The following is a 10539-nucleotide window of genomic DNA, read 5'->3' as shown; positions in this document are numbered from 1 at the left end:
GTACTGCAAGACAGAAAACTTTATGCAAAATTCAGTAAGTGCGAGTTTTGGATTGATAGAGTGGCATTCTTAGGCCACATCATTTCCAGTAATGGAGTGGAAGTTGATCCAAGTAAAGTGGAAGCAGTGAAAGAGTGGCCAGTACCGAAAAGCGTCACCGAGATTCGTAGTTTCTTGGGACTAGCTGGCTATTATCGCAAGTTTATTCAGGGGTTCTCATCTATAGCGGTACCTATGACCGCCTTGACTAAGAAGAAAGCGAAATTTGTTTGGGGACCCGAATGTCAAGATAGTTTTGACAAGTTAAAGCAAGCCTTGATATCAGCACCAGTGTTATCTATGCCATCAGGGAAAGGGGAGTATGTTCTTTATACAGACGCTTCTAAACTTGGTTTGGGCGCAGTTCTGATGCAAAACGACCGAGTTATCGCCTATGCGTCAAGACAGTTGAAAATTCATGAAAAGAACTACCCTACTCATGACCTTGAGCTTGCAGCAGTAGTCTTTGCACTAAAAATTTGGAGACACTACCTTTATGGAGAAAAGTGCAAAATATTCACCGATCATAAAAGTTTGAAATACTTCTTCACCCAAAAAGAGTTGAATATGAGACATCGCAGATGGCTTGAATTGGTAAAGGACTATGATTGTGACATTAGCTACCATCCGGAGAAAGCTAATGTAGTGGCAGACGCATTGAGTAGAAAAGCAGCAGTTATCATTCATTTATCACTCCAAAGACCGTTGCAGTCCGAGATACAGAGGTTTGAGCTTACAGTGTATGCTAGGGGCGAGGCCCCTAATCTTGCCACATTATCAGTACAGTCGACTTTGAGAGACAGAATTCGTGATGGTCAGTCTACTGATGAGCAGTTGCAAAAGTGGAGAGCTAGAGATGAAGCCAAGGGCCGGAATTTATATTCAGTAGTGGATGGCTTGGTCCGTTATCGAGACCGTCTATGGGTTCCTAGTGACGATTCTTTGAGAAATCTTATTTTCAAGTAAGCCCATGACACACCATATTCCATTCATCCGGGCAGCACAAAAATGTATAGAGATCTGCAGTTGTTATATTGGTAGCCAGGCATGAAGAGGGACATTCTGAGATATGTATCCGAGTGTTTGACTTGTCAGCAAGTCAAAGCAGAGCATCAAAGACCAGCAAGAAAATTGAAGCCACTCCTTATTCCCGAGTGGAAATGGGAGAACATCACTATGGACTTTGTAGTGGGATTGCCAAAAACCGTCAAAGGATCAAATGCCATTTGGGTGATAGTTGATCGTCTTACGAAATCAGCGCATTTTCTACCTATTAAGATGACATTCACCATGATTCAGTATACAGAGTTATATATTCGGGAGATAGTTTGTCTGCATAGGATTCCAGTGTCTATTATTTCTGACAGAGATCCGAGATTCACATCTTCTTTTTGGAAGAGTCTGCATGCAGCGATGAGGACCAAATTATCGTTCAGTACGGCATTTCACCCTCAAACTGATGGCCAGTCAGAAAGAGTTATACAGATTTTGGAAGATCTACTGCGAGCATGTGTCATTGATTTCCAAGGCATTTGGGAACCAAATTACATCTAGTGGAATTCACTTACAATAACAGCTATCAATCATCAATCGGGATGGCTCCTTTTGAGGCACTCTATGGAAGGAAGTGTAGATCTCCTATTCATTGGGACAGGTTGGGGAAAGAAGAGATATTGGTCCAGATGTGATTGAAGAGACAGCTGAGCTTGTAGTCAAAATTCGTGACAGGATGAAAACTGCACAAAGCCGACAAAAGAGTTATGCGGACAAAAGGCGAAGGGACTTAGAGTTTGCAGTGGGAGATCATGTATTTGTGAAATAGCACCCATGAAGGGTGTTATGCGCTTTGGCAAGAAGGGCAAGCTTAGTCCAAGATTTATAGGTCCGTTCGAGATTTTGGAGAGGATTGGGACACTAGCTTATAGAGTGGCATTGCCACCAGTGCTTGCAGGAGTTCACAATGTGTTCCAGATTTCAATGCTGCGGAAGTACATGTCGAATCCGTCACATGTGCTTAATTATGAGCCTCTTCAACTAACTCCAAATATGACATATGAAGAGAGGCCTGTCCAAATCTTAGCAAGACAAGAAAGACGATTGCGGAACAAAGTCATTCCAATGGTCAAGGTCAAGTGGCTGAATCACTCGGAAGAGGAAGCTACTTGGGAAACCGAGAGAGACTTGAAGAGTCACTATCCTGATCTATTCGGTAAGTTCTAATTTCGAGGACGAAATTTTATTTAAGGGGAGGAGGAATTGTAAGGTTCAAAAATTAAGACAACGTAATCCAATTGCATGCAAATTTAAGAAATATGGAAAATGAGTAATTAATTGACCTTAATTGCTAATTAATTATGTGACATACTTGTTTATATGTTAAATGAGATTTTTATTGTCATCATGCATAAAATGGTAGTTTTAAGGAATATTCAAGCGACGATCGAGGAACGGGGACCGAGGGCTGAAAAATGTAAAATGTTTTTATTAGATAATTATTTTTAATTATTTAAAATATGGTTGATGCTTTAGTTTTTTGAAAATAAAGGGCTTTGAGGTGATTTTATACGCCGGGACGTAAATTTTATCGGTGTTGGTATTTCCACTAAAATACGAGCTTTTTGGCAACCCGGATAATAAATTCACATATTTAATTAAGAAAAAACTTTGTTAATATTTTATTTAAATCCTAATTAGACTAACGGGCCTAATTTTAATGGCTTATTAGGCCTAAGGCATAGTTAGTAATCAAATTTGTATTTAAAATATAAAAAAGTCACAAAACCCTATTCTAGAAACAACAAACCATCGGCCACCTGTTTTATTTTCTGAAAACTCTCCCTCATTCACCTCCCCACACACGGCAGCACACATATTTTCACTTTAAAGGATTTGCGAGGGGCTCTAGAGGAAACAAGCCAACGTTTGCGTCCCGTTCTTCGTCGTCAACGTTTATTCGTGCGTAAATTACGCAAAGGCACGCCTTAATCTTACTTTTCTCATCCATCATGTCATAATATGTTTTTAAAGTTTTTTTTTGAAACATGAAAAACCGAAGTTGCTGCCTTTGTTTTCTATTTTGCATGATTTACGTATCTCTTATTGCATGCCATGATTCACGTTTTTTTTTGTTAAACCAAGGGCTGCCATGACATAAGGTAAGTTCAAGAATGGTATAAACCTGTTTTAGAATCGCACAAACTCACCATGAACATCCCAAAAATTCGGCAGAAGCAAAAACACCCAAGCAACAGTGAGTTGCTGTCATGGGTTATAGGGTTCAGGTTTTTCCTTGCAGGGGCTGGGACTTAGTTGGCTTGTTTCAGGGGCTAGCCAAGGTCATGGCTGAGTCAGGGAGGGAGTCCTATCCAAGCTAGGACTCACGTTAAGGGCTGGGGAAGAGTCCTAGCCACTCTAGGACTCTACCCGAGAGCACAGCCCACAACTGTTGCAGACTTCGCACGGGTCCAGAGGTTGAGGGGCTCAACTCAGGGTCACGGGCTGGGTTAGGAGGATGCATTAGGGTCCTAGGTAAGTGCTAGGTGGAATGGTTCGTGGCTAGAGGGTCGGCTAGGGTCCTGGTTGCATCAAACATAAAGTCTATGTAGGATACTACTCTAGGCCGGCTTAGGGTCACGTGGGAAGGGCTTTGTTTTTGTTGTTTGGGCAGCGTTGTTAGCGGTCTAAGGGTCCAAGAGGCTAGTTTAGGATGTTGGTCAAGTTTTGGTTCGACATGGTTCGGGGGTAACTCGTGAAAATCGTAAGTTGGCTCGGGGTCGAAGTTTAGGTGTCAAATAGGGTGTTTTAAATAAAGAAAAATTGTAAAATGGCTCACGGGGTCGAGTCGAGGTCCATAAGGGCTAAAATAATATAAAAATACTAAATTTAGAATTTAGGAATTTTATATTAAAGTTTGGGATTTTTTATGGATTAAAACAACGTCAAAACAATTATTTAAAGATAAACGAAAAGGTCTAACATTTAAGCTAAATAAAATTATTGAAAAATTCATGTAAGCTTAAATAATTAATTGGGACATGTTAAGAAAAAATTCGAAAACGAAAATGTCGAGTCCAGGGGTAAAACGGGCTGTTTACACCGGGAAATTAGTAAAGGTCATGGCAGTGCCCTAAATGCTATTTTATGATATTATGAATATTTTTGAATGTTTATGAGATGTTCATGATTAATTATGATTATTTTAAATGTCCATGAATTTTTATGATTTGAGATTGACATTTAAAAGACATGTTGCATGCTTGGTTTCAAAAAAAAAAACAAAATGTTATGTTATGCATGATTTTTATGAAGTAATGAGAATGTAAAACGTTGAAGGAAGTGAAGTAATTGTGACTAATTCGATAATATTGGAGATATCGTGAGGGCGACGGTCCCAGTGCGAGCCCGACGATCATGTTTCCATTATTGCGAATATGAGGTTATGATGTTTGAGGTAAGAATGAGAATATCGTGCGGGGAGAAGGCCCCAGAGAGAGCCCATTTATGGGAAAAGGCCCCAGAGGGAGCCCCGATGATCGTATTTCTATTCGATCATGATAGGTCAGGGCCCAGTTGACCGGTGAGAGTGTTGCTGGTGTCCCCCGCCGCCCAGTACTGTGGTTACACGTAGATGGATCCATCAACTTTTGAGGTTTGAGAAAAGTCACAATGAACGATCTGAATTCAGCAAAGGAAACAGGAAAAAGTTTATGATCATGTTAAAATGTTTTATGTCATGATAAGGAAAAAGGTTAAGGCTTATTTATGCATATCATGAAATGTTATTTTTACTTAAAAGTATTTTCACTCTTGCATGCGATTTTATATGTATTATTCGTTATCAAGATTATGGTGTGTTGAGTCTTTAGACTCACTAGGTGTGATGGATGCAGGTGGGTATGAGGGAGGTCTTAACAGGTGATTCTACTGGACTGTCGGTGCACACAACCCGAGGACCAGCGCTACTATTTTCCGCATTACGTTTTATGATTACTGATTTAAGTTAAAGATATTTAAGACTATTTGTTTATGCTTTTGAGAGATTTTTGAGAGGTTTAGTATGGTATATTCTTTTCAAATTATTGCTTTCGTTAGGTTTGGTAAAACAGTGGACGATTTTATTTTGTGACTATTTCACTTGATTTTTAAATGCTAGTTGGCTGATGTTTTATTTTAACAAGGGCAAAATATTTTATAAAAATATTTTAGGGAAAGCCGAATTTAGAGGATTTTAAAGAAAAAAAATTCTAGTACTTTTAAAGCAATAAAAAGGACAGATGTTTCATAGATGTTCATTGCCAATATACTCAAGCCTAGATAAGTGATCCGCCACCACATCTACACCTTTTTCTAATCTTTTATCTCAATATCAAACTCTTGCAATACCAAAATCCACCTAACCAATCTTGCGTTTGGCCTTCTTTTTTGCAAGAAAGTATTTCAATGCAAAGTGGTCGGTATACACAATAACTTTAGATAAAACAAGGTACAAGTAAAACTTATCAAATGAAAATACTTTAGCAAGTACTTATTTTTCAGTAGTAGCATAATTCAGTTGTGTCTCATTCAAAGTCTTACTTGTATAGTATACTGTAATGTCCAAAATTAAAGCGACGTAATCCAACTGCAAGCAAATATAGGGGAATATGAAAAATAGCTACTTAATTGATTCAATTGCTAAATTGATTATGTTGAAACTTTTATATGTTTTTTTAGTAGCTTTCTAATTGAATGCATTAAAATGTATTTTTAAAGGTTATTCGAGTCGTGATCGAGGAACGAAGACCGAGGGCTGAAAATATAAATGTTTTTATTAAATAATTGTTTTTAATTATTAAAATAAGGTCGATGCTTTATGATATTTTGAAAATAAGAAGTTTTGGGGTGATTTTATACGCCGAGACATAATTTTTAGTGGTATACGATTTTCAACAAAAATACGAACGTTTTGACAACTCGGATAATAATTTCACAAACTTTCCTAAAAGAAATATTTTATTAATGCACTAATGGGTTTAATGGGCCAAGATAACCATGTTAGTGGGCCTAAGATATTATCAAGCTTTATTTAACAAATAAAAAGGCCCAAACACTACCCATAAGTCATAACAATACACGCCCCTTCCCCCAAACAATTTACAAGGACTCTTGTTCTCTCAAAATCGCACGGCACACATAAAAATTTCAAGATGAAAGCTTCGATTTCTTCAAGGCTTTTCAAGCCAAGGTCGTTTGTCTCCGTTCTTCGCATCGTCAACGTATTTTCGTGCGTTATATACACAAAGACACACCGTATTTCTTTCCTTTTCTCATCAATCACAACATAATATGTATTAAATATGAATTTGCATGAGAAACAATATACAATTTTACTTTTTTTTTTTTTGTGCAAAGCATGAATTTTTTAGGCTTGTTTTTTATACAAAACTTGGTGATTTCATACATAAAGGGGCTGCCATGATTAGGGATTGAATTTGTGTTGTTTTTATACGATTTAAAGGGGTCCAGGATGCACTTAAATCACATCACACTGTAAACGAACAAACTGGAACCAATTATTCATGTTTTGTTGATTAAGGGCTCGATTCAAGGGATTACCGTGCATGGCTTGGCTTTGGCTAGACCAGGGCTGGGATAGGACATGGTTGGGTCAAGGAAGGAGTCCTAGCCATGCTATGACTCGAAAGAAGCGGCTGGAAAGGAGTCATAGCCACCCGATAGGAGGCGCGCATGTGCAGTTCCGGCGCTTGGGTTTGTGGCTCGACTAGGGGGCTTAGGGCTGGGCTAGGCTAGGTATTTAGGTTCCTGAGAGGGTGCACAAGGGTCTGGACCAGGGGCTCGCTAGGTGGTTAGGGTCCTAGGAGAGTTCGAAGAGTCCTAATGCAAAGGGGTTTCTCTGCCGCAGCTTCTGCTGGTTTAGGGGCTTAGGGCGATGGTTATGTGGTTCGAGTCCTAGGGGTTCTATTGGTCCAGAGGGTTCATGAGGATTCATGGGAGGTCTGGTCTGAAGATGGATCGGGGTGGCTCGGGCTTGGCTCGGTGAAAAGCGTGAATGGCTTGTGGGTTGTTAGCTTGGTTCGAAACTTAAGGTTGTAAGGGCTAGGTTTTGAAACGTGGTTCAACGGGGTCTAATCATGGTTAATGGGGGCTAAAAAAATAATAAAAGTCTATGTTTTAAGTTTGGGATTTTACATTAAAGTTTGATTTAATTTGATATTAAAAGACATTAATAAGTTATAAAAAAAAATTAATAAGTTAAGCTAAATAATAAGTTAAGCTAAATAAAAATACGAGAAAATTAATTTAAGCTTAAGTAATTATTTGGGATGATATAGAGTCAACGGAAATAAGAAAATGTCAAAATCGTAAAATTATACATATAGGGGTAAAACGATAATTTTGCACCTAGAAAATAGTAAACGTCGTGGCAGCGCTTTGAATGCTGTTTTATATGTTAAAATGATTATTTTAAATGTTTATAGATTTCCATGATAAAATTTTGACCCTAAAAGACATGTTCCATGTTTGGTTTTAAAAGAAAAATGATATATTATGCATGATTTTATAAAGTGATGGAAACATGAAATGTTGAAGGAAGTGAAGGGATTGTAATCAACGATCTGAATTCAGCGAAACGAATAAGTATATGTTCATGATGGATATGAATATGTTGATGATGATATGAATATGTTGATGTTTATGCATGATTATGAAAATGTTATTTTACGTAAAAGTATTTTCACTGTTGCATGTGATTGTATACGTATTATTTGTCATCAAGAATATAGTGTGTTGAGTCTTTAGACTCACTAGATGTGATTGATGCAGGTCAATATGATAATAATGATAATGGAGCTCTTGATGGTTGATCTGACTGGACTGAAGGTGCACATAACCCAAGGACCAGCGCTTGTTCTTCCGCACTTATGAATTATTTTTATGATTTAGGATTTTAAGTTTATGTTAAAGATATTTTTACGACTTTGATTATGTTTTTGAGTGTTTTTTGAGAGTTTGTTAGTTTTAGCAACATTGCTAAGTTAGGAGTTGAAAGCGTATGACGATTTTATGTTCTAAAACTATTTCCTTTGATTTTCAAATATAGTTGGTTGTTTTATTTTTAAAATGGTACAACTCGTACTTTAAACTATATATATGTATATGTATTATTTCGGCCGAAACTAGAATGATAGGAAAAAAATTCTAGTACTTTTTTAAAAAATGAGTAGTGGACGTTTCATATACAGTATGAAATACATTGTTTCTCCTTTGCGCAAGAACAACACCCACATCGGTGTCACTAGCATTGCACATTAGCTCAAAAGGTAGATCCCAATAGGAGCCCCTAAAACAGGTGCAATTACTAAACTTTCCTTCAGTGTTTCGAATGTCTGCATACAATAAGAGTTAAAATCAAATGACACATCTTTCATTATCAGAGTAGATAAATGTTTAGAAATTTTGAAAAAATCCCCAATGAACAGCCGGTAAAAACTAGAAAGTCTTAAGAAAATTCTAGCTCCCTTTATCAATGATGGTGGTGGAAAGTTCTTGATAACTTCCACCTTGACCTTGTCATCCTCTGTCCCTTGGTCCAAGATCTTATGCCCCAAAACAATCCCTTCTTGTACCATGAAGTAGCACTTCTCCTAATTCAACATTAAGTTGGTTTCCTCACATCTCAACAAAACCAGATTCAAATTTTGCAAGAAATCATCAAACAAGGAGCCAAAAATAGAGAAATAACCCATAAATACTTCTAAAAAGTTTTCAACCATTCACGAAAAATTTCAGTCATGCATCTTTGAAAAGTAGCGGGTGCATTACATAGACCAAAGAGCATACACCTAAATCCAATAGTGCTATAGGGACAAGTGAAAGTAGTATTCTCTTGGTCCTCTGGTGCTATTGTGATTTGATTTAAGCCTAATACCCATCAAGAAAGCAATAAAACTCATGACCCACCAATATTTCAAGCACTTGATCAATGAAGGTGAAGAAAAGTAATCTTCATGGGTTGCATCATTTAGCTTTATATAATAATAAAAAATCACCAACATGTAACTGTCTTAGGGGGTATCAATTAATTTTTTTCATTTGCAATCACAGTAATTCCCATTTTCTTGGGCAAGCATTGAACATGACTTACGATGTTAGAAATAAGATAGATAATACCTGCATAGAGGAGTTTGATGGTCTCAGCTTTCACTCTCTTGCAACTTTGGGTTAAGTCTCCTTTGAGGTTGCACCAAAGGTACACATTTATTTTCATCAAGATCTTGTGCATGAAAACTGATGAACGAATTCCTTTGATATCCACCACTTTTCAAGCAAACACTATCTTGTGCTCTTTGAGTACTTTCAGAAGTTTGGTCTCCATAACTTCTGTCAAAGAAAAAGAGATATTAACAGGTAAATTATTATTCTCACCAAGGTACACATACTTTATATGAGAGTTGATGGCTCTTCTATGCTTGAAATTGGAGGAGTCAAGTCTCTCCTAGCTCCTAAGTCCTCTAATCTAAACTTGACTTGCTTCTTCCGTGGTGGATTGATATTGAAGTATGCAAAAATATCAGTTTGTGCCTTATCTAACTCCTTCTCTTGTAACTCAGTAATGAGTGTGGCTTCAACTAGATCCTTCAAAGAATCCTGTAGAATGTTTCCAACGAGTGAATCCAAAGTATCAATACTAAAACAATATTGATTGTGTAGTGTGTGCTTAAGAGCATTAAAAACATCAAAAATAATTTCTTCTTCTCTCAATCTCAAATTTCCTTATTGAACATCTATGAGAACCTTTTCAATTAAAAGAAATGGTCTCCCCAATATCAATGACATCTCCAAGTCTTCTTCTGTGTCAAGTACCACAAAATCCGCAGAGAATAAACTTTTCTACTTTGACAAGGACATATTCCATAACTACTCCTTGGTACTTGATGGATCTATCCGTCAGCTACACAAATATTCTATTAGGCTTAGGCTCTCCCAGTCCAAGCTTCTTAAACATAGAAAAGGGCATCAGATTAATACTTGCACCTATATCACATAAAGATATTCCAAGTAGTCATAGGACTCTAACCCTACTATTTAATAAGAGAAAGGAAATAACCAGGAAAAGGCAAGTGCCATCCTTAAACTCGGGAGTAGGAAGAAAGACTAGGAACCCAGAACTGGTCTCGGGAAGCCAAGAAGAGATAGGGTGGAAAACAGTCCGGGTAAAAAAAGAGCACCTTGTTTAAACCATCACAGGTATGTCTCAACCTAGGAAAGCTATCAGAACATTATAGACTTGTACAAGCCAGGGCCCATGGCTTCAATCGGACAACAACGAAAGACTAATTAAATTGGTCATGGGGCATGTACATCGATAATCAATGGGCATGTTCTCATTCACTTTCTCATATCATGATGAAGCTCAGTCGTGGACCACGTCCTCACAGCATCTCAGAGTAGTCACTGTAGTAGCCCGAATTCCAAATTGGGTAATTAACGGAGTAATGG

The sequence above is a fragment of the Primulina eburnea genome, chromosome 5 (assembly GCF_022965805.1).
Source record: "Primulina eburnea isolate SZY01 chromosome 5, ASM2296580v1, whole genome shotgun sequence".
NCBI classification, from domain to species: Eukaryota; Viridiplantae; Streptophyta; class Magnoliopsida; order Lamiales; family Gesneriaceae; genus Primulina; species Primulina eburnea.
The sequence above is the reverse complement of the archived record's forward strand: the minus strand, read 5'-3'. Positions refer to the sequence as shown.